The sequence below is a fragment of the Phoca vitulina genome, unplaced genomic scaffold (assembly GCF_004348235.1).
Source record: "Phoca vitulina isolate PV1807 unplaced genomic scaffold, GSC_HSeal_1.0 scaffold6, whole genome shotgun sequence".
Lineage (NCBI taxonomy): Eukaryota > Metazoa > Chordata > Mammalia > Carnivora > Phocidae > Phoca > Phoca vitulina.
In genome coordinates, this window is record NW_022589709.1 from 60,762,696 (window position 1) to 60,786,651 (window position 23,956).

The 23,956-nt window shown below is 36.3% G+C and overlaps 1 long non-coding RNA gene across 1 annotated transcript in view; it reads right to left on the bottom strand.

Moving 5' to 3' along the window:
• LOC116632392 overlaps positions 1–3,224 on the bottom strand; it is a 35,819-nt gene extending 32,595 nt beyond the window's left edge. Inside the window, exon 1 of the long non-coding RNA XR_004299405.1 lies at positions 3,091–3,224. This is a non-coding gene — a long non-coding RNA (uncharacterized LOC116632392). The remainder of the gene's footprint in view (positions 1–3,090) is intronic.
• Positions 3,225–23,956: the final 20,732 nt, after the last annotated feature.

Sequence of the window (23,956 nt, forward strand, 5' to 3'; positions counted from 1 at the left end):
ACCAACATGTATTACAGGCAGTAGAAAAACCCAAAATAATTCTGATCAGTTAGTAAGAATATGATAATCCAGGAGAAAATGGGCAAGGGTTATGTACTGGTAATGGGAGAAAACACAATTAGGGAAGTAAGGATGAAAACAGAAACCACACTATTAGTAAAACACAAGTTATCATTTCAAACCCATTATGTTGACAAGAGTTATAATTTGAAATTTTAAGAGGATATGAGAATTGAAATCTGATACCCAGCTGCTTTGGAGGGTAATATCTCTTAAGTTGAAAAGAAGCATATCCTACAACCTAACAGTTCCATTTCTTAGCATTCTCTTACCTATGTGTAAGAAATATGCACAGGGTACCCAAGAGCATTATTTGTAATAGAGAAAAATTAAACAACACAAATGTCTATCAATAAAGGGATGGAGAATTAAACCATAGTGCATATATCAATGTAATACTGTATAGTACCAAAATGAGTGAGAATCACTAGATCTAAATGTTTAATGGAGTAATTAAAAAACATGTCAAGTAAGCAAAAGAATGTAAATCCATTACATACATTAAAATCATAGTAAGCAGATGCTATCTTTTCATGGATATATAATAAATAGAAATTTTAAAATTTAAACATCAGTATACTAACTTAATAGTGGTTTCACTTTGAGGGAAGGAGTAGAGAAAGATGGCTTGTGTATGGGGAACATAAGCAACTTCAGCTGTGTGTACACTATTTTATTTCTTTAAAAAAAATAAACCAGGCTAATAGACTAACCTGAAACGTGACTAGTAGAGACAATGTGTAATCATAGTCATTTTACTTTATGCATGGTCCCAGTTCATAATTTAAAGGGATCATGCCAGGGTATGCAATGGGGCAAACCATAAAATGGTGGTCCTCACCTCAGAATTATAGATTTACCATTTCATCTAAAAACAAGGTTGATAAATTTCCAAGGTGATTGCTATGCTGAGAATGTTGAAATTCTCTTTGGAAAGGGACCACAAAAGAATATGTCAAATATCCTCTCTTCTGGGTTTCTTGGGGTCTTGGTTATAAGATCCTTTCAAGTACTTTCTCAAACTGTGAGGAAATTAGGAGATTACTTTACAAGAGTACTGGGGACTTTTAACTCAATTTGATTACTAGCCCTAATTTATTTTATTCTCGGATTTTTACATGTAATACATTACTTTGGAGATAGTCATTATCCAGCTTTTGGATAATGACTGGACCATGCAAAAAAATTCAAGAGTTACATATAAAGAATACAGGAAATAGGATTATTATACTTTCATTTTTTGCAAATATAAGCCACTACATTACCACTCTACCTTCCCAAATGATATAATTGTGATTGCTATGTATTTGCCATTTTCAATGTTTTTTATATGTCAGAATAAATCTTAATTCCACAAAAAATATTTATAGATGACAGTAATAGTAATCCTCATGGCTGGTTCTGAGGACAAGGTAGACAGATCGGTGAGGGCTATGGTTCAGTGAAAAAGTTACAGTGATATGTATTCTGTAATGTTGCTTGTATGTCAATATTTAAAATTATAAATGCAATTAAGTGAATGATAGTGCTATATTCATTTTACAATATATTCTTTTGAGACTGGTCATTGATCTTTTTCCTGGAGATTTGTCAAGCGAGAGGCATGAAAGCTGAGCCAAGATTATTTTTTAGTGAATAGTTCTGAGTCATTCTGCACAGAGTTGTAGGGTAAGCCAAAATAATTTTGAGACTACCTAAAAAAAAATGATTTTAGTTTAATATTAGTCACTTGTTCTAGCAGTTGAAAGCAAGGTCAATATCTATTGATAAACCTTTTACCTGGTGTATAAACATAAAGCAGCATAAATTAGGATACTGTTTATATTCTCAGTGGTCTTGAAAGAAGAGTCTTTGAGAGAAGTACTCTAGAGACAGCCATGTCCTTCCATGCTATTTCAATCTGTCACCTCATAGGTCAGAAGTCTTTAGATCTTGACCTTTTCACAATGACGGGAGGGAAAAGCATCCCTCAGTGGGGACTATAATGAGGTCTTATACTAGAGTTACACAAGGTTTCTGATCAGAAATACAGGACAAAGGAAAAAAATAATATTTTTCACAAATTTTAAATAGCTTTCCCCATGAAGCAGAGGGGATGGGAAAATGCAAGTCGTGGCTTTAATAGCTTCCTGTCACTCCTGTAGACAATTAGCCTAAAAACTCATTACTAGTATAGACTTGCTATCAAGAACTATATACTCTCTTCATTTAGGGGTAACTGTGCTTTAAAAATGAGATATATTTTACTCTGTATCCATGAATACTGAATTATATTAATAAGGCTAATGATGGTGAACATATTGGGTAAGCATCAAAGCTTAAATTTCTCAGTTATCTAGTAGATTTGAGCTTATGAAGTCTGATTAGAATTAGGACAGTGGTTACTTTTTAAATTTGATTAAATTATGCCTTCCAAGGTCCAAACTCAGGATTTTACTTGCATGTGTACATATTTTAGAATGCAATTTCTACAAATTTTGCTTCTGCATAACAAAGAGATGGACTATGAACAAATATGAAACTCTTAAATAGATCTTTACCCATGATACTTTTTTACACAGTTTTTTTTTTTTTTACTATGTGTTAAGAAATGTAAATTCTATGCCTAGTCACAAAGGACCGATATCTCTAGCATGTGGAGGGTGGAGGAAGAAGGCAAGGTATTAACTGTTAGCTCCTTCCTATGTGTATTCTCCTGTTGGGTCAAAATTTGCCCCATTCACTCCCCCCAACATTTCTAGCTTATGTTATCCAGCTCCTATTAAACAATTTACTGGGAATATTAGGCCAACTCTTAATCTCAGGGTCCCCATAGGCAGCCTGTAAGGAATATAAAATATGTACTAAGTGCTTAGTATAGGTTGGAGACTTGTGTTCCCTTCAAATTCATATTCAAAATCTAATCCCCAATGTGATGGTATTTAGAGGTAGGATCTTTGAGAAGTAGTGCCTCTCTGAGAAGATGGGGGGAAAGCTAGCAGGATAATCCAAGTCAACAGGGTAATATACAACCTATAAGAGGGTACTCACCAGAACCCAACTATGCTGGCACCCTGAGCTTGGACTTCTAGCCGCCACAACTGTAAGAAAGAAATTTCTGTTTTTTTGTAAAACTCACCAAGTCTAGGGTGCTGTGTTATAGTAGCCCAAATTCACAAAATACTCCTTTTCAGAATTATACTAGATGTTCTGCAGGTCAGCCAGTTTTTGAACCTTGTGCATGTTATAAGGAAACTTTAATTCCTCATTTAATACAACCATTGCAGAAATTGTACATTTATGGATAGAATGTCAAAATAAATTAGTCCAGTAATAGTTATGTCCACTTGCTTCTTTTTTAAAAAAATAATACATTCATATTGAAGGTAATGGGGCTTGATCGAAAATGTACATGCTTAGGATCTCAAGAAGGCTAATTGATATCCCTTGCCATGTGAGTGAGGTTGGGAAGTTATTTACTGTTTTTGAGTTTCATTTGCCTTATCCTTAAAAAAAACAGTGATACCTTTTAACAATAGTTCTCAAACTTGAGTTGCATCAGAATCACCAATTGCTCTGTTCTGCCCCTAGAGAGTCTGGTTCAGTGGAATTCAAAAATTTGCATTTCTACAAGTTTTCAGATAATGCTGTTTGAAACACCATCCCAGCCCTCCAGAATGAGATTTAAAATATAACTCACAAATTATAAATAATTAATGGTTTCATTTGTTTTTATTTTCTGATTATAAAAATAATATATGATCATTTCATAGTTTTATAAGCTTTGAAAACCAAAAAAACATTAAAATAACCTGAAATACTACCAGGAATCTCCAACAAAGATAATTGGGTTTTTTCACTACTTCGTACCTTAACTAGCATTTCCACCTATTCGTGTTAGTTCTATCTACTCCTCATGGAGGGATTCCGCATCTATACCTGCACCCCTTAAAATCCAACATATTCTTCAATACTGAGCACAGCTTTTATCTCTTTTGTATTTCCTAGCATATCCTTGATAGAATTTATATCTCCTTTGTCTGTATTCCTGAACCAAGTGGAAAAATGAAAACAAACAAAAGCCCTCAAAAATTATGGTTCCACACCCTCATTATATATTGCTATGAAAACAGGATGCATAGAGGTTGACCAAAGAACTAAAAGCTAATAATCTCACGACCATAATAAATTTGTTTCTATAAACTGCCACTAACCACTGGGCTTATGACTATATCTGTTCACTTCACTTGTTGGACCGTCACTTTATCAAAATTACCCATTTGGGCAGGATGACATGTCTCATTGGGTATACATTGTGATAGGTTAAGTGCAGCAAAGATTCTAACTAACTTACAGCTCTGTTCAAAATCCATTCCCAAAACCACATGTAAAAAACAGAATTGTGTTTATACTCGTGACTTATGTTTCATTGTCTCACTATGAACACACATTTGTTTTTAATTGCTGGTAAGTTAAAGCAAACCTTGAAATTCCTGAAACATTTTGAGAACATATGGGTAGAATTATTAACTTTTGATCAAGAAATAGAAAAGAAAAAAAACATCATTATACTGATCCAGTTCATTATAGCCCCTTCTGAGAAGATTGTGTAAAAAAACAGAATTTCTGAGACATGGCTAAAACAGATTATGCTACCCAATTAGCAGGTCCTATACACTGAAAGGATCACCAGTAAAAGTATAAACGCAGGCTTCCTAAATGCAGAATAGCTAAGGGGATTATTTGCTACTTTATTTTTCCATTGTTCACTCTTTCATGCTTTTATTATAGCAAAATGTGTATTACCATGTTCGTATGCGCAACATTAATTTCTAATGGTCTTAGGCTATAGAGTCATGAGAATTAGTACTAGAGTCCAATTTTTTTCTGATATTTAAAAATTTGTATTGAACAAGCTATGAAAATCTGTATATCCTTCAATCTAATAAATCTACCTCTAGGTTCTGGTTCAAGATGGTGACATAGGAAAATTTTAAACTCACCTCCTCCATGGACACCCCAAGTCTACAACTATCTATGGAGCAATGTCCTCTGGCTTTGGGGCGGGGGGAATACATAGAAGCAGGTAGAAAAGGCTGAGATACAGGTTTGCTATAAACCCCAAGGCCAGCATGAACCCACATAGGCATCCCAACTTTTAAGACAGTCTCCAGGACACACATCCAGGACACCTGTGGGTCTGTGGGGAACTAAGTCACGGCCCTTAAAGTACTTGTATGCAGATTCCCATATTCCAGTGCTCAGCACAGAAGCAGTCCTTTGAAAAGCACCTATACTGTATATGCAAAAGACTCATTTAAGAATTTTAAAGCATTAGTCTGCCATACTGTACAGGGATGAAGGCTAGTCAGCATCCTCTTCCTGCTCTTCTTCTGACTTGCTAAAGCCCATGGTAAAAGAGTTTTGAAAGAGCTACTACCCTCAGTGTACAGAAAGCAGTAAAAGATGCTGGAACTCAGTCTTCTGTGAAGAGGCCTCTGACCTTATCAGAGTTGTGATCTGAGGGACAGGCTTCTAATGAAACACACATCTAAGGGCTGACTATAAACTTTACAGAGACCTTGCAAAGTGTGTACAATCCTCACATTCTCCCACTGCCACTTACCTTGGCACCAGTATCTCTTGGAGGAAAGTTCTTTAATGTGTCTGGTGCCCTGGTTTTTGCAGCTGCCACCCAAGGAACACCCCCTGTTCACCTGGATCTGATGGCTCTGGGCATATGTGTTACTAAGTCCCACTAGAGTGTAAACACCAGAGGGACGATTTTTGTAGGCTATCACCTCTGGGGCACTGCACAGATTGAAACACATCGCCAGCCTTTCTGTGAAAGAGGCCTAATGGCTTGTCCTGGAACTTTGGCTTTAGGAGCAATGGAGGTGCTCTCAGGGAATAGAACCCATGGATATCACATTTGCACTCTCTCTGCTTCATTACAGTTTGCAGCTCCATTTTTGTAACCACTACCCTATGGGTATTTTTAAATTGCTCGTTTCTCCTGGCCAGTGGTGTTTCACTGTGGTCTTACAGGATTGGATATATTTACATTCCTTAAAAGCTGCTTCCTGAGGGCCTGAATTCCAATCAAGCTGAATGTAGAAGCTTAGATCCCCACCCACCCTGCCTTTAGAACACTGACTAGTTTTGGCACACTCAAATCCTGGGAACTATTAAAAATAAAATTGACTGGATATGCATAAAGGTTTGAAAGACAACCAAGAGCTGAGGCAGGGTTGAATAATCAGGTTAATCTATTCAAGGCCCAGGGTTCAAGACTGGGAAAGAAGGCAGTTTCGTCTAATCCACATAAACCAACAATGAGTCAAGCAATGTGAATAGAGAAATGTGTTCCAAATGAAACATTAGAAAAAAATAAAGGTGCTCAGCAAAGTTGGGAAAAGAATCAATGAACACAGTGAAAAGTTGAACAAAGAGATAAAAAACAGAGCCAACACGATGTCACAGAAATACAATAACTGAACTGAAAAACACATGACAGGGGTTCAGTAGTAGAGTAGATGCAGCAGAAGGCAGAGAGAATTGCCCAAGCAGACAAGCATTCACATTGCAGGAGTTTCAGAAGAAGATAGAGAAATGGGCAGGAAACTTACTTAAAAAAAAAAAAAAATGGCTGAAAATTTCCCTAAACTGAGGAAGAAATCAGATATCTATATCCAGGAAGCCCAGATAGTACCAAATAAGATTTAAAAAAAAAAAAAAAAAACTATACAAAGACCCATTATAATTAATTAAAATATCAAAAGTTTAAGGCCAGGAGACAATCTTAAAAGAGAAAAACAACTTGCTACATACAAGGGAATCACCATAAGGTATGAGCAGATTTTTCAAAAGAAACGTTGTAGGCCAGAAGAGCATGGCATGATATATTTAAAGTGTCCAAAGGAAATAATTCCCAACCAAGAATATTCTACCCAGGAAAGTTATTCAGAAATTAAGGAGAAAAAAAAAAAAAAAAAAAAAAAAAAGAAATTAAGGAGAGTAAACAGTTTTTTAGACAAACAAAAGCTAAGGGAGTTCATTACCACTACACCAGTCTTACAGTAAATATTAAAAGGACTTCTTTAAAGTGCAGAGAAAGGGTATTAATTAGTAACAAAAAAAATTATTGAATGAATCATGGAACACTATATCTAAAACTAATGATGTAATGTATGGGGATTAACATAACAATAAAAAATTAAAAAAAAAAAAACACCACCACCAACAATAAAATACAATAAAATTGCAATATTTAAAAAGAAAAAAAAAATTATTGAAGTATGAACCTCACTGGTAAAGGTAAATAATCAGTAAAAGTAGTGGATTTAATCACTTATAAAGTGAAAAAGATTAAAAAGAGAAAGTGATGTGGGAAACAAAGGAAAAAGGAAAAACTAAATTTCCTTACTGCCTACAGCCCATTGACAAGTCCTTAAAACAGGCAGAGTGACCTTCCTCTGGGAGCTTAGTTGCCTTAAAGTTGACACTTTGCTAAGGGCAAAAGGCAATCTTAACATTATCCAGATCGCCAGGATTCTGTGAGTCTACTTTAAACATATGGAAATTCCTTTGGAAACTTCTTTTATCTCTATCCTCCAAGATATATGTTAGCAATCATCCTCCAAACATGTGCCCCCCATGATATACATAGATAGATATAGATAGATAGATAGATATCTATATCTATCTGTAGGGTCTCATGACTGACGGTTTACTAAAGAGTAATAAGTAACCTTTCCCTAATAATAGCTAGCCCCCTCAGGGTCCTAGAAACCTTGTTTCCAAAATATCTTGGAGGTTTGTGCTATCCATAACCCCCTCCTACCTTGAAAGTATATAATTGCCCACTCCTCACAACCCCAGTACAGCTCTTTCTGCCCACAGTCCTGTCCCTGTGCTTTAATGACACCACCTTTTTCGCACCAAAGACATCTAAATAATTTGTTCTTGACCATTTTCTCTGAGCCCCAACATTGCCACATCAGTAAAAATAAAAAGTTGTAAATTTGGATATAGAAGACAAAATGGAGGAGGGGCGACAAGAGAGTAAAAATATAAAGCCCGAAGTGAACACATTCTAAGTTATAACTTAAAATAGACTGTTACAAATTATTATATCTATGCCTTATGATAACCACAAAGCAAAAACCTAGAGCAGATAGGCAAAAGAGAAAGGAATCTGAACATAGCACTCAAGAACATCATAAAACCACAAAGGAAGAGATGAAGAAACAGAGGAACTACAAAACAGCCAGAAAACAATGAAAGCACCAGAAATACATCCCTATAAATCATTACTTTAAAAAGAAAGGTTGAATGCATAATAATAATAATACTCCATATACTGCCTACAAAAAAATTACTGCAGACTGAAGGAAACACAAGACTAAAAGTCAAGGGATGGAAGAAGATATTCCACACAAACTGAAATGGAAAGAAAATTGGGGTAGCTATCCTTACCCAAAACAAAGACTGTAGGAGCAGACAAAGAAGGGCATTATATCACATTAAAGGGGTCAAAGGAGAATTTATAAATATTTATGTACTCCACATGGGAGCACCCTAAGTATATAAAGTAAATATGAATAGACCTAAAGAAGAAATAGCAACGTAATAATAGTTGGGAATTTTAATATCCTACTTACATCAATAAATGGATCAGTCAGACAGAAAATCAATAGGAAACAATGGCTTTAAAAGATATGTGCAGAATATTCCATTTGAAAAGACCAGAACACATTCTTTCAAGTACCCAGCATTCTCCAGTACAGTCAGTCATACACTGGGCCACAAACCAAGTCTTACTAAAGTTAAGCAGGTCGAAATCCTACCAAGCATCTTTTTTGACCATGATGGTATGAAACTAAAAATTAATTATAAGAAGAAAACTAGAAAATAAACAAATGGAAATTAAACAACATGGTAAACATGGTACTGAAGAACCAATGGGTCAACAAAGAAATTGAGTAAAAAAAAAAAAAAACCTTGGGTCAAATGAAAATCCAGCATACCAAAATTCATAGAATTCATCAAAAGCAGTTCTAAGAGGGAAGTTCATATCAATAAATTCCTACCTGAAAAAAAATTTTATCAAATATAACTTCTTTTATACCTCAAGTAAGGGGAAAAAGAACAAATCTCAACATCAGAAGGAAGGCAGCAACAGAAACTGTAGCAGAAATAAATGAAATTAAAAAACAGAAAAGAGCTACAAAACCAACAGCTGGTTCTTTAACAGATAAAATCCATCAATGTTTAGGTAGATTCATCAAGAAAAAAAGACTCAAATAAAATTAGAAATGAAAGAGGTATCACAACTGATATCATAGAAGTATGAGCATCCTAAAAGGCTACTACAAAGAATTCTATGGCAGCAAATTGAACAACCTACAAGAAATAAAGCAATTCCTAAGAACTTACTACATTCCAAAAAGCAGGAAGGAATAGAAAATCTGAACAGACAAATTACTAGTATGGAGATTGAATCAGTAATCAATAACCTCCCAAAAACAGAAGTCCTAGACCAGATGGCCTCACTGGTGAATTCTACCAAACTTTTCAAAAATAGTTAATTCCAATCCTTCTAAAACTCTTTTAAGGATAGGAGAGGAGAGAACACTTTATCCATTTTATAAGGCCAGCTTTAGTATGATTCCAAAACTAGACAAAGATACTATAAGAAAAGAAAGTTACAGGCAAAGATCTCTGATAATCAGAGATGCAAAAATTCTCCACAAAATATTTACAACATGAATTCAACAATACACTATAAAGAACACACCTGGTGATCACGTGTGATGTGTTCCAGGGTTGTAAGGATGATTCAGCATCTTCAAATCAATCAATATGGAAATCCTATTAAGAAAATGAAGTATAAAAACCATATGATTATCTCAGTAGACATGGAAAAAGCATTTGACAAAAATAAACATTTGTTTTTGATAAAAATTCTCAACAAAGTGGGCATAGAGTGAATGCACCTCAACATACAAGACCATGATCAGAAGTCGAAAACTAATATACTCAGCAGTGAACTTTTCCTCTAAGATCAGTAACAAGACCGGGATGTCCAGTCTCACTACCTTTATTCAACAAAGCATTGGAAGTCCCAGCCACTGCAATTAGGCAAGAAAAAGATTTAAAAAGTCATTGAAATTGGAAAGGAAGAAGTAAACTTTCACTCTTAGCAAATGACATGATCCATTATATAAACCCTGAAGACTCCACCAAAAAACTCTTAGATCGAATAAATAAATTTAGTGAGGTTGTAGGATACAAAGTCAAAATACAGAACTCTTGTATTTCTACATATTTTTAAAAAACTATCAGAAAGGAAAATTAAGAAAAACAATCCTATTTATAATTGCACCAGAAAGAATAAAATACCTAGGATTTCAAAAAAATACCTAGGAATACTAAAACTAAAAACGTAAGACACATTGATTAAAAAAATTAAAGACATTAATAAATGGAAAGATGTTCTATGCTTATGGATTGAAAGAATTAATGTTAAAATATTCATACTATCTAAAGCCATCTACAGATTCAATGTAATCCCTATAAAAATTATAACAATCCTAAAATTTGTATGGAACCACAGAAAATCTCAAATAGCCAAAGCAATTCTGAGAAAGAAAAACAAAGCTGGAGGCATCATGCTCCCTGATTTCAAACTATATTACAAAGGTATAGTCATCAAAACAGTATGACATTAGCCTTAACACAGATACCTGGGTCAATAGAACAGAATAGAAAGCCCACAAATAAACTGACGCTTATACGTTCAATTAATTTCTGACAAAAATGCCAAGTATATACAATGAGGAAAGGACAGTCTCCTCAATAAATGGTGCTGGGAAAATTGGACAGCTACATGCAAAAGAATGAAACTGGAACACCATCTTATACCATACACAAAATTAACTAAAAATCGATAGACAGTGAATGTAAGACCTGGAACCATAAAACTTATAGAAGAAAACATAAGGCAATAGCCTCCCTAACATTAGTGATGATTTTTTTTTTATTTGATACCAGAAGCAAAAGCAACAAAAGCAAAAAAGAAATGGGACTACATCAATCTAAAAAGCTTCTAGAAGTATGGCAAAGGAAGCAAACAAAATGAAAAAGCCATCTACTGAATGAAAGAAAATACTTGTGAATTATCTGATAAGCAGTTATGCCAAAGTATATAAGGAACTCATACAACTTACAACAACAAAAAGATGTTCAGTGTCACTAATCATCAGGAAAATGTAAATTAAAATCACAATGAGGTATCACCTCACACCTATTAGAATCAACATTATCCAAAAGACAAGAAAGGATGTAGAGAAAAAGGAAACTTGTGCACCATTGGTGGGAGTGTAACTTGCTGTAGCCACACAGGATAGTCATTGCTTAATAAATGAAAAACTACCCTATGATCCATCAACTCCACTTCCAGGTATTCATCTAAAAACAACAAAAATATTAGCTTGAAATGATAAATGCCCTCCCATGTTAAATGCAGCATTATTTCCAGTGGCCAAAGGCATGGAAACACACTCAGTGCCTACTGATGGACTGATGGATAAAGAAAGCATGAAATATACATATATACAATGGAATTTTATTCAGCCCTAAAAAAAGAATAACATTTTTCCATGGGTGACAATATGGATGTACCATGAGGACAATATGCTAAGTGAACAAAGGCAGGGAAAGACAAATACTGTATGACCTCACTTCTATGTGTAATGTTTAAAACAAATACAAAGAAGAGATTGCTGGTTGCCAGAGACAGGGGTGGGTGAAATGGATGAAGGAGTCAAAAGGTAGAAACTTTCAGTTATAAAATAATTAAGTCATGGGATTGTGATATACAACATGATGACTACCGTTAAAAATACTGTATTGCTTAAGTGGAAGTTGCTCACAGAGTAGACGTTGAAAGTTCTTACCACAAAATATACAAATTCAGTAACAATGGAAGGTGACAGTAAGTAGATTTATTGTGGTCATTACTTTGTAAACTGTGAAGTCATCACCATAACAATCTGGTTAACATTTGTCACGTTCTCTACCTCCAGATTTTTTTTCTTGTGCTGAGAACTTTGTCAAATATCAAGTTATTATGTTGTACAGTGTCATATCAATTTTACCTTAATAAAGTAAATTCACTATTTGAAATTTATCCTGAGGACAAAGTCACTGACGTGCATATGGAAATGCAAAACAACAACAACAAAAGGCTGTTAAGTGTAGTTGATTACAATAGTAGAAAAATATGTGTAAAATGTAAAGTGGTTAAATAATGATATAACTTCAAAGTAAAAACTTTGTGATTAAAAGTATTTCCTAAAATGTGTTCTATAAAATCCTGACCCTGTAAGATGTGCATAGGCATTTCAGACTCTCATCCCAGTCGGTAAATATATGTGGGGACTGCTCAAAATACTTTCAATTATGAGCAACAACATGCTTCCTTCAATCTAGCTTGAACTCTTAAGAGTTCAGTCTGGCTTCAACCCTTAAGGGAATGTCGTGGCTGATTTGATTTCTTTTAAACTTAATTATAATATTCAACAAGTTGTCAGCTCCATTATTCTGTAATTCTCTAAGCTCTTTTCTCCTCCACAGGTTGGTCTCATCTTTAAACTGGATTTCCTCATGGTTACAATTACTTGCAAAATAGAAAAAGTGTTACACCAGCATATGATGTGCCTCATAGGCAATCACTAAGAGAGTGGGAAGACAGACGTTTCATGCTTTTACACAGCCCAGCAGTTGTAGTCCATCACATATATGTCCTCATGATAAATAACTAGTCCTCAAGTAAGAGAATTTGACAGTGTTTATTGTTTAAAGTAGTGCTCCTTTGCATGCTCTGGTCTTACATATACAGTAGAAATTCTGTGTACTTAACTCTTTTTATATGTTATCTTCTCCCTAGGGCTGTATAAAAATGCCCAGTAGAGACAATGCCATACGCATGGATGCATTATGTTCTGTGCAATATTATGTCCCTTGCCTTCTTCCTGTTGCTTCACTTATCCTTGCTGACCCTCAACCAGATAGTGTACTTCAACTTTGTTTCCTTGAATGAATAGTTTGTATCTGATATCTACCTCAGGGGGGGTGAGGGTTAAGAGGGGGATCCTTACAGAATTACAGGTCAGTCATCAGGCCCAAATTGTCATTTATTTGGCTTTTCCATAAAATCTATATTAGTTACTCATACACTTCCATGAATATTTTACATAGAGTTACTCCATATCTCAGACTTTGCAATTGGGCCATTAAAGGGAGATCCTCATTTATCAGTGCTTACTGTTTTATGGTTAATAAAATATTCTCAGCAAGGTATCTTCCTTAAGTCTTAACTTTCCTTTAGCGTCCACCCAATCCTTGAAAACTGCAGACTAAAGGTAAAGTATTAAAACCTAAGTGTGATGTTTTAAATTAGATGTAGGGGCGCCTGGGTGGCTCAGTCGTTAAGCGCCTGCCCTCGGCTCAGGTCATGATCCCAGTGTCCTGGGATCGAGCCCCGCATCGGGCTCCCTGCTCAGCGGGAAGCCTGCTTCTCCCTCTCCCACTCCCCCTGCTTGTGTTCCCTCTCTCACTGTGTCTCTCTCTGTCAAATAAATAAATAAAATCTTTAAAAAATAAAATAAAATAAAATAAAATAAATTAGATGTAATATTATGGATAGCTGATGAGATACTGGGCCCTTAAAAATTAATTTTTCTGATTAAGACATGTTCACTGTAAGAAAGTATTTAAAAATTACAAAGGCATAATGGAGGTAACTGTATCATAATTAAATTAATCCTTCCTCTGTATTTGAATATGTCGGTAATTGCCTTTACTACTAAGGAACGAATGCAATAGTAAGAAAATGCTTACTATCCACAGAAGCCTTGGGTACTTCAGCGTTTTTTTTCTGAACCAATTACCTTCCTAAGTGGATATATTCATTTATACTTCTAACAGTGCCTGTTTCATCGTAAATATATAACCTGTGAGAAGTATTCAACTGTCCTAAAATCTATTCAATTTCAATACCCAAATACCATTGACTTCTGCCATTGTTTTGTCTTCTCTGCCCTCCCCATCCTGGCCCACGCTCCCATCATCTCTCTTGACTTTTGCAGTAGATATGTGACTAGTTTCTCTGCTTCCCTTTTGCTCCTCTGCAGTTCATCTTCCTTACTGTGTCTGCAATCATCTTTTTTAAACAAAAGAAATTCTAACTTGACATTTTCCTGTTTGTAGCTCTTCAAAACCTTCCCATTACTCTTTCCATAATACTCTTAGTCTAAAGATGAAAACCTGAACATGCTGTTCCCTGCCTCTTCAGCCTCATTATGTTCTGCTTTTTCATCTCCCTTCCACTTCTAACAGCTCTGCCTTCTTTCCACTCCTGGAATAACCCATGCTCTCTCCTACTTTAGGAAAGTGAGTATTATGTTTCATCTGCCTAATTTTCCTCCTCCTCCCCCAACCTTTTCATTCTTAAACCTTTCCCATATCAGCTCATTCATCATATCTTCACTCCCTAGCCTAAAAGCACCTTTTTTTTTTTCAAAATCTGTATCACAATTAATAATTACTTATTCATGAGATTATTTGATTTTTCACACCAGACTAGAGGTCTCGGTCAGATCAGATCAGGGCTGTTTTTCTCACCTTTAAATCCTCAGCACTGGGAAGAGTACTTAGCACATGGTCGAGGTCAATATTATTTGTTTATAGAAGAAAAGCTATTTCTGGAATGAATGTATGAATCTGAATTTGCTATGAAACTTTGGAGACCTAGTAAGAGAGTGATTTCAGTTTATAAGGAATGCAAAGTGCATCAAAGAGAACATGTTTAAGTAGAATCATGTTTTCAAATTGGACTAAGCTAACTGAATAATGTGAGATGCTCTAATTGGCTTTGTGATTTTTGACAGGTTATTTGACCTCTTCGCTCCTAAATGCTTCCTGTTTCTAATAGGAACGACACTGTCTCATTTACCTATTTTCTGATATCAAAACTATGTATAACTTTTACCCTGAATTTGATTTAAACTATAATATTATTGTTAACTTTAATACAATGTGTGGATTGTATTCTAGTATGAAAGGAAGGAATCAAGATAAATCTCAGCAGGATGAATTTTGACAGAACATTTCTCTCCTTTTTACTTAAGCCTCGGTTTAAGTTGCCAAAAATCTAGAAATAGCACAAGCAAAACCACCACATTAACAAATAGTAGTAAGAGATTTTTGTGCATATGACATACATCACAAACTGGGAGCTTTTAAAAATAAGGATATGAAGCTCAGGGGCATGAAGTTACAGGATGACATAAAATCAAAGTGAGGAAGCTGTTAACCTTTACAGTGATTGGTTATTACAATGGGAATTTCCAGATGGGAAGGGATAGGTTTAAGGTGGTAAGTCATTTTCTAAAAATATAGGAGATAAATTTCTTTTATAATTGTCAGAGGCACTTATGTTCATAAAATAAGCTATGTTTAATTCTGCTAACATGGCTTAAATGGTTTTGTCTGCTCAGGATTTTCTCAAATCCAGTCTCCATTTTGTATTTAATTTTAACAGCGGTGTTTGTTTGTTTTATTGCAAGTTATGAACAAACTAATTCAATGATAACTGCATAATCCTGAGTTCTCTCCAGAGATTAGGGCTACATAAAGTAAATTATTAAAACAGCAAAGAGCTAGGAACAGTTAGTGCTCTGAGCTTTGTTGTTGCTGCTCTTTAATAAAAAAAAATAAAATCCTAAAGATAAAGAACTTTTGAGTTCTTATTTGGGCAAAAGATCCTCTGTAAATAATCCCAGCTTTTCTATAGCCTAATTATTGGATCTTTTTTTTAGATAATCAGACTCTCATACTTTATCTTCATTTCCGTAAATAACTAGGTATTATGACCATGATTCAAATCTATAACTCTAGCATGGAAAGCAATTATGGCATGAGCAATGAGCACCAGTTGGGAATACAAACCGGTAATAAACCATGTTTAGGGCTGACGATAATCTGAGCTTTGCATAATTTAGCCTAGAAAAATATTTAACTGACAGTTAAGTGTCAACTAGGGAAAATTCTCAGAACTATCTTTCAACCTAAAGTGTGGAAATGCAGATCCACTGTGGTGCAATATCGCCATGATATATACTAAAATACAAACACCTGGACAGTGGAGAAAGTAGTCCTTGAAAAAGTAGTACAAAACCGTCAGAATAAAGTGGTATCGAACTTAAGGAACACGGTGAAATGAAGAAAACTTGTAGTGATATCATTCTGATTTCTCCAATAATAAAGTCCTTCAGATGGAATCCAAAAGGTTAAAATCCATGGTATAGCGAGCGATTTCTGAGCAGAGTTCTTATTATACAGGCTGGGGGAAAGCCATCTACATTACTTAAGTTCAATACTGGTTTGTCTCTGCCAAGCGCTTACCCTAACTCCTAGACTCCTGCAACCTTACACAGTTTTACAAGGTCCTTAATGAAGAAAAAAAAAAAAGTTTACAGAAATCACAACCAATTTCAAATTAGCGGTGGGGGGTGGGAGGCATGGGGTGGCTGGGTGATAGACATTGGGGAGGGTGTGTGCTATGGTGAGCGCTGTGAATTGTGTAAGACTGATGAATCACAGAGCTGTACCCCTGAAATAAATAATACATTATATGTTAAAAAAAAAAAAAAAAAGATAACAGGAGGGGAAGAATGAAGGGGGGGAAATCGGAGGAGACGAACCATGAGAGACTATGGACTCTGAAAAACAAACAGGGTTCTGGGAGGGGTGGGGGGATGGGCTAGCCTGGTGATGGGTATTAAGGAGGGCACGTACTGCGTGGAGCACTGGGTGTTATATGCAATGAATCATGTAACACTACATCAAAAACTAATGATGTATGGTGATTAACATAAAAAATGATAAAAAAATTGAGTTTAAAATAAAGCATTTTTAGCAGAGAGTGGAGAACTTTTTCTACAAATAGTCTGAATATAGAAAGAAAAAGAATAACCATGTGTTATAAAGTCAAAAGAAACTAAATGACCAAGATGGAGGCACAGGTTGTTCCTGACTTTGCTTCCCCTCAGAAGAGGAACAGGGGCACCTGGGTGGCTCAGTTGGTTAAGCATCTGCCTTCAGCTCAGGTCATGATCTCAGGGCCCTGGGATCGAACCCCACATTGGGCTCCCTGCTGGGCGGGAAGCCTGCTTCTCCCTCTCCTACTCCCCCGGCTTGTGTTCCCTCCCCCCCTGTCCCCCCTTGTTTGTCAAGTAAATTAAAAAAAAAAAAAAAAGAACAAAAAACTATTCGAAAACAACACAACACTGAGAGAATCCTTGAATTCAGAGGTAAGGCTGAAACACTGCCCTGCACCTCAGAGACCAAGATAAACTATATTCAAGAGTAAGAGGAATGGCTGCATATTGACTGCATTGCACTTCACCCAAGCCCATACAGCACCGGGTAGAGAGATCTCCCCTGAACACCGTGCCTCCAGTGAAAAAAGAAAACCCAGAACTGACAACCAGACCCCCAGTATTGTGGGTCATTTTGTGGGAGCCTGTACTCTGATCTCACACCATGGAGACCACAGGGGAATCTGTGGGGCTTAACCACTCAGAATCTCACTGTGACAGAGAAGAGGGGAAGGACCTGCAATGACCAGCACACAGATCTTGGTAAACCAAGTTCATACCTGTAGTGCCCAAGGAGTAATCCCAAACAATAGTTTTGCTCATCTGCAGAAATAAGTGAGGGATGCATTCTGACCAGGGAACTTGGTAGGGTGTAGATTTGCCTGACTGAGATCCTTAAATGGGGAGTTTTCCCAGCACAGCCTGGTTTGCCCAGTGCCGATGCCCAGGAGTCACAGGCCCACCAGCTGTGGACAGTGACTCCCAGATTTATTTGACCAGAAGGCCTGGTAACAACTCCTGGATGCAGTGCAGCCCAGCAACACTTGAACCAAGATGTAAGGGGAGCTGATTGCCTCCAGAGCAAAGCTACTAGCTGGAAGAGCGGCTTCCAGGGTGCTATGCACAGGGAGGAGAATAAATTCATAGGCCAAGCTGAGGGTACCTCTCAGCCCCTCTGAACTGGAGTTCCTGTTTGGGAAATTGATAAAAGCCTGAGGTAGCCCCTCCCCTTGCCACCGGGGCAAGGTACTGAGTCACCATGCAACTGGCTGGGGCTCTCATTAAGACAACACAGAGCTGTAAGAACTTCAGAGCTCTTTCCCCCACAGCACCAGAGCAGGGAATCTAATTGTAGCCCTGCTCTTAATTCAATTTAGCCTTCAGCCAGTCTGACCAGGGACCCTAAAAAGATCACTTGGGAAGCTGTGAAGGTCATTCAATAGCCTTAAATACAGTGGCACTAGAACAGAGAGCACAGCTATGGCTTCCCCTGTCTACAGAGAAAAACCAGTGGCTCACCTGACTAGGAAATTCAGTGCACACAAAAGCCTAATTCAGGCCTTTGAAATGAGCTCTATAGGCCCTGGGTCTGGACTTGCAACCTTGTCAGGGCCTGGAAGCTATCCATAGCCTCATCTGCTACTGAATAGAGTACCCATTCCTAATGATCTCTGACCATAGAGGAAAAGCTCTCAGTTTTTCCCCATTGAGGAGGATATAGCTATGGGTCTTCCATATATGGCCTTAATTATGTTGAGGTATGTTCCACTTATAGCTACTTTCTTGAGGGTTTTTATCAAGAATCCATGCTATATTTTGTCAAGTGCTTTCTCTACATCTATTGAGAGGATCATATGGTTCTTATCCTTTCTTTTATTAAAGTGGTGTATCATGTTTCTTTCATGTATCACATTTCTTTGCTGGTTATGGATCTGTTCAAATTTTCTATTTCTTCCTATTTCAGTTTTGGTAATTTGTATGTTTCTAGAGGTTTGTCCATTTCTTCCAGATTGCCCAGTTTGTTAGCATATAAGAGCATCCATTCATGGTAACGAAAACTCTTAACACATCAGACCAATTAGAAACATCTCAACATAATAAAAGCCATATATGACAAGTCTACAGCTAATATCACACTCAATAATGAAAAGTTGAAAGATCATGAAAAAGACAAGAGTGCCCATTCTGAGCACTTTTAGTCAACTTAGTACTGGAAGTCCTAAATAAAGCAATCAGGCAAGAAAAGTAGATAAAAAGTATCAGAATTGGAAACAAGTAAAATTATCTATTTCATATGGTATGACTTTATATAGAGAGAAAATCATAAAGACTCAACCAAAATAAACTGTTAGATACAACCAATAAATTAAAGCTGAAATTACAAAATTAACGTAGAAAAATAAGTAGTGCTTCCATACACTAACAAATTTCTGAAAAAAAAAAAAGGAATCTATGCCATTTAAAATAGCATCAAAAATAAAATACTTAGGAATAAAACTAACCACAAAGGTGAAAGATCGGTACTCTGAAAACTAGAGGACACTGATGAAAGGAATCGAAGACAACATGAATGAACGGACAGATATCCCCTGTTCATGGAATTGAAGAATTTATATTGTTAAAATGTCCATACTACAAAAAGCCATCTATAGATTCAATGCATTCCCTATCCATATTCCAATGCCATTTTTATAGACATAGAAAAAACACTCCTAAAATTTATATGGAGCCACAAAAGATGAATAGCCAAAGCAATCCTGGAAGAAGAAAGCATGAGGCAGCACACCTCCTGATTTCAAGCTCTACTCTAATCCTATTGACATGTCCAAGTCATCAAAACAGTATGACAGTAAGATAAACAAATAGATCAATGGAAAAGTATCAAGAGCCCAAAAATAAACCCAAGCACATACACTCTACTTACATTAGACAAGAGTGCCAATAACACTCAAAGGAGAAAAAAATTAATCTCTTTAAATAATGGTCCTGGGATAGCTTAATATTCCCATGTAAAAGAATAAAACTGGACACATACACTACTCAAAATATTAACTTTAAATCAATTAAAGACTTAAATGTGAGACTTGAAACCACGAAACTCCTACAAAAAAATATAGGAATAAAGCTCCTTGACATGAGTGTTGATAATAATTTTTTGGATATGACACCTAATGCAGTAGGAAACAAACCACAAAGAAGGGGAAGTACATCAAACTAAAAAGCTTCCACAGAGCAAAAGGAACAAACAATGAAGTGGAAAAAAATCTTTGCAAACCATATGTATAGTAAGGTTATAATATCTAAAATATATTAAAATCTCATACATATTAATAACAACACACACACACACACACACACACACACCCAAGAAAGAATGGGAAAAGGACCCTCATTGATATTTCTCCCAAGAATAGACATGAAAGGAAACAGGTACATGAAAAGAGGGTCAATATAGCCAGTAGGGAAATGCATATTAAATTCACAATGAGGTATAACCTCATGCCTCTTAGAATGTTGATCATCAAAAGGACAATAGATAACTAATGCTGGCATGGATGTAGAAAAATGGGAATCCTTGCGCAATGTTGGTTGGATTGCAAATTGATATAGACACTATGAGAACAATATGTAGAGTCCTCAAAAAATTAAAAATAGAACTACCATATGATCCAACAGTTCCAGTTTAGGAAATATATCCAAATGAAACAAACACTAACTTTAAAAGATATGTACACTGCCATGTTCAGAGCAGTATTATTTACAGGAGTCAAAACATGAAAACAACCTAAGAGTCCATTAGTATCATCCATGGATAAAGAAATTGTGGAGGGTGTGTATACACACACACACACACACACTTATATATATGTGTATATGTATAGGGGTATATATACACATAAAACACACACACACATATATATATACATATATATAAAAACACACAAGGAATATTAGCCATAAAATACTAGGAAATACTACCATTTGTGACAGTATGGTTGGACCTGGGAAACATTAATCTGAGTGAAATAAGTCAGAGAAAGACAAAAACTTATGATTTTACTCAGACATAGTATGTTAAAAATGAAACTCACAGAAAAATAGATCAAAGTTGTGGTTACCAGAGGCAGAACGTGGAGGGAGGGTACAATGGATGAAGGTGATCATAGGTACAAACTTCCAGTTTAAGATAAGTAATAGGGTATGAAGTATAAAATGAATAATATAGTGTATACTGTGTATGATATATAAGTAGGTTATTAAGAGTTTAAATCCTGGTTGGGTCCAAGATGGCAGAGTAGAAACATCATGAACTCATTCCATCCCACAGATCCAACAAATATACAAATATATATGGAGTACTTTTCTCTGAAAAATACAAGAAAACTAGATGAACAGAATTTTCACAAAAAGAAAAAAAAGGACAACATTAATATGGGTAGGGGAAGCAGAGCAACTCCCAAAAAAGCCTTCCCTAGTCACAGCCTCTATAAGTGAGAGGAATCTCAAAAATCTGGAACTTTTCCCTAAATGAATAGTTTGTGCTCTATACCAAGTACTGCAACCCTTAGATCCTGTATGAAATGAGCTTCCTAAATGATGAACTTTGAAAATCAATGGAAATTTGTCCAGGAAAACCATATAATCTTAGGGAATGGAGAATATGCTCTTAAAGGGCTCACAAACAGACTACAGACTAATTCATCCTGGAATGCAGTGCAAAAACATTTTGTAAAGCACCTCGACCCTATGTGAAGAAGATCCACTTTTCTTAAAGCACCTGCCACAGAGGCAGGTAACCATTGGGATTTTTCTCTGGGAGCAAAGACACTGGCAGGCACCATATTTGCAACTTCATCTGACCTTGCTAATGTCTGTGCTGGTGCATGCTACTTGGAACTATCCCTCTAACCTATTAGAGTAAGTGCGCAGAGTCAGTTCAGAACCCCACCCAACCCCCACAGCACAAATGCATATCACAAGAGGGTTGGGTGACAGCCAGACCACCTCTGTGCCCCATTAGAGCCACAAATCAGAACCAGGCTGAGTGACAGCTCTCCTTAATCCCATTTCATTGTTTGGCTGGGCAAAAGCCCTACCACCCTCCAACCATAGTACTGCACCAGGCCAGGTGCCGGCCCTGCCTACCCCATGTCTCAGTGAAGCCACATGTCATGGCTGGCCAGACACCAGCCCTGCCCAACCCTGCAATGTGTATGTGGCCTCACTACAGCAGATGGGCATGCTCAGCCCACCCAGGATATGCCCTTTCACTGCCTAGCTCTGGTGGTCAGAGAGGATTGTGCTCTTGGGATCCATATGACATCTCCTACACAAGGCCACTCCTCCAACACTAGGAGAGTTAGTTGATTTGCCTGATAACACAGAAACATACACAGTGTGTTAGGGAAAATGGGAGACAGAGGACTTTGTTCCAAATGAAAGAACAAAACAAAACATCAGAAACAGATCTTAATGAAATGAAGATCAACAATCTACCTGATGAAGAATTCAAAGTAATGGTAATAAAGATAGTCTCTGAACTTGGGAGAAGAATGTATAAACACCGTTAGATCCTGAAGAAAGAGTTAGGAGATATAAGTTTTACACAGAAGTTAAGAGGTGAAGACTACAAAAACTTAACTGAGCATTACTCTAGAAGGATTCAACAGTAGACTGGATGAAGACAAAGATCAGACCAGTGCTAGAAGACAAAGCAATAGACTTCATGCAGACAGAGCAACAAAAAGAAAAAAGAATTTTTAAAAATAAAGAAAACTTAAGGGACTTTTGGCACAATATCAGGTGAACGAACATTTGTATTATAAGACTCCCAGAAGAACAAGGGGCCAGAAAACTTGGTTGAAAAAATAATTGCTGAAAACTTATCTAGAGATGAAAAACAAAAAATTCAACTCTGAGAAGCCCAGAGAGTTCCAAGTAAGATAAAGCCAAAGACATCTGCATGAAGACACTTTAAAGTGGTAAAAGTTAAAGAGAAAATCTTAAAAGCAATAAGAGAAAAACAATTTATTACATACAAGGGAATCCCCATAAGGGATCAACAGATTTTTTTAGCAGATATCTTGCAAGCCAGAACAAAGTGGCACAAAATACTCAAAGTGCTAAAAGAAAAAATTTCCAGGGGCGCCTGGGTGGCTCAGTCATTAAGCGTCTGCCTTCGGCTCAGGTCATGATCCCAGGGTCCTGGGATCGAGCCCCGCATTGGGCTCCCTGCTCCGCGGGAGGCCTGCTTCTCTCTCTCCCACTCCCCCTGCTTGTGTTCCCTCTCTCACTGTCTCTCTCTCTGTCAAAAAGATAAAATCTTAAAAAAAAAAAAAAATTTCCAACCAAAAATTCTTTACACCTAAAGGTTATCATTCAGAATTGAAGAAGAGAGTAAGAGTTTAAATATATGCAAAAGCTAAAGGAGTTTATCACCACTAAAACAGCCTTTCAGGAAATGTTCAAGAGATCTCTGGAAACTGGTAAGAAATGACACCAATTAATAACAAGAAAACATACACAAGTAAAATTTCACTGGAAAAGATAAATGTATAATAAAGATAGTGGGTCAATCTCCTCTAAAGAAGTATGAATGTTAAAAGGAAAAATAAGAAAATTAACTAAAACTTCAATAATTGCCTAAGGGATAGATAAAAAGATGTAAAATGTGAAATCAAAAATATAAAAGTTGGGTGTAAAGAGAAAAAGTACAGAATTTTGGAATGTGTTCAAATTCAAGGTGTTATCAACTCAAAACAGACCATTATACACATAGGAAGTTTTGTGCTAATCTCATGTAAACCACAAAGCAAAATCTTATAGTAAATACACAAAGGAAAATGAAAAAGGAATCTAAACATATCACTAATGAGAGCCATCAAACCACAAGTAAATAGAGAAGGAGCAGATGAAATGAACAGAGAGTAATAACAGCTAAAAACCAACTAACAAAATGCCTAAGTACATAC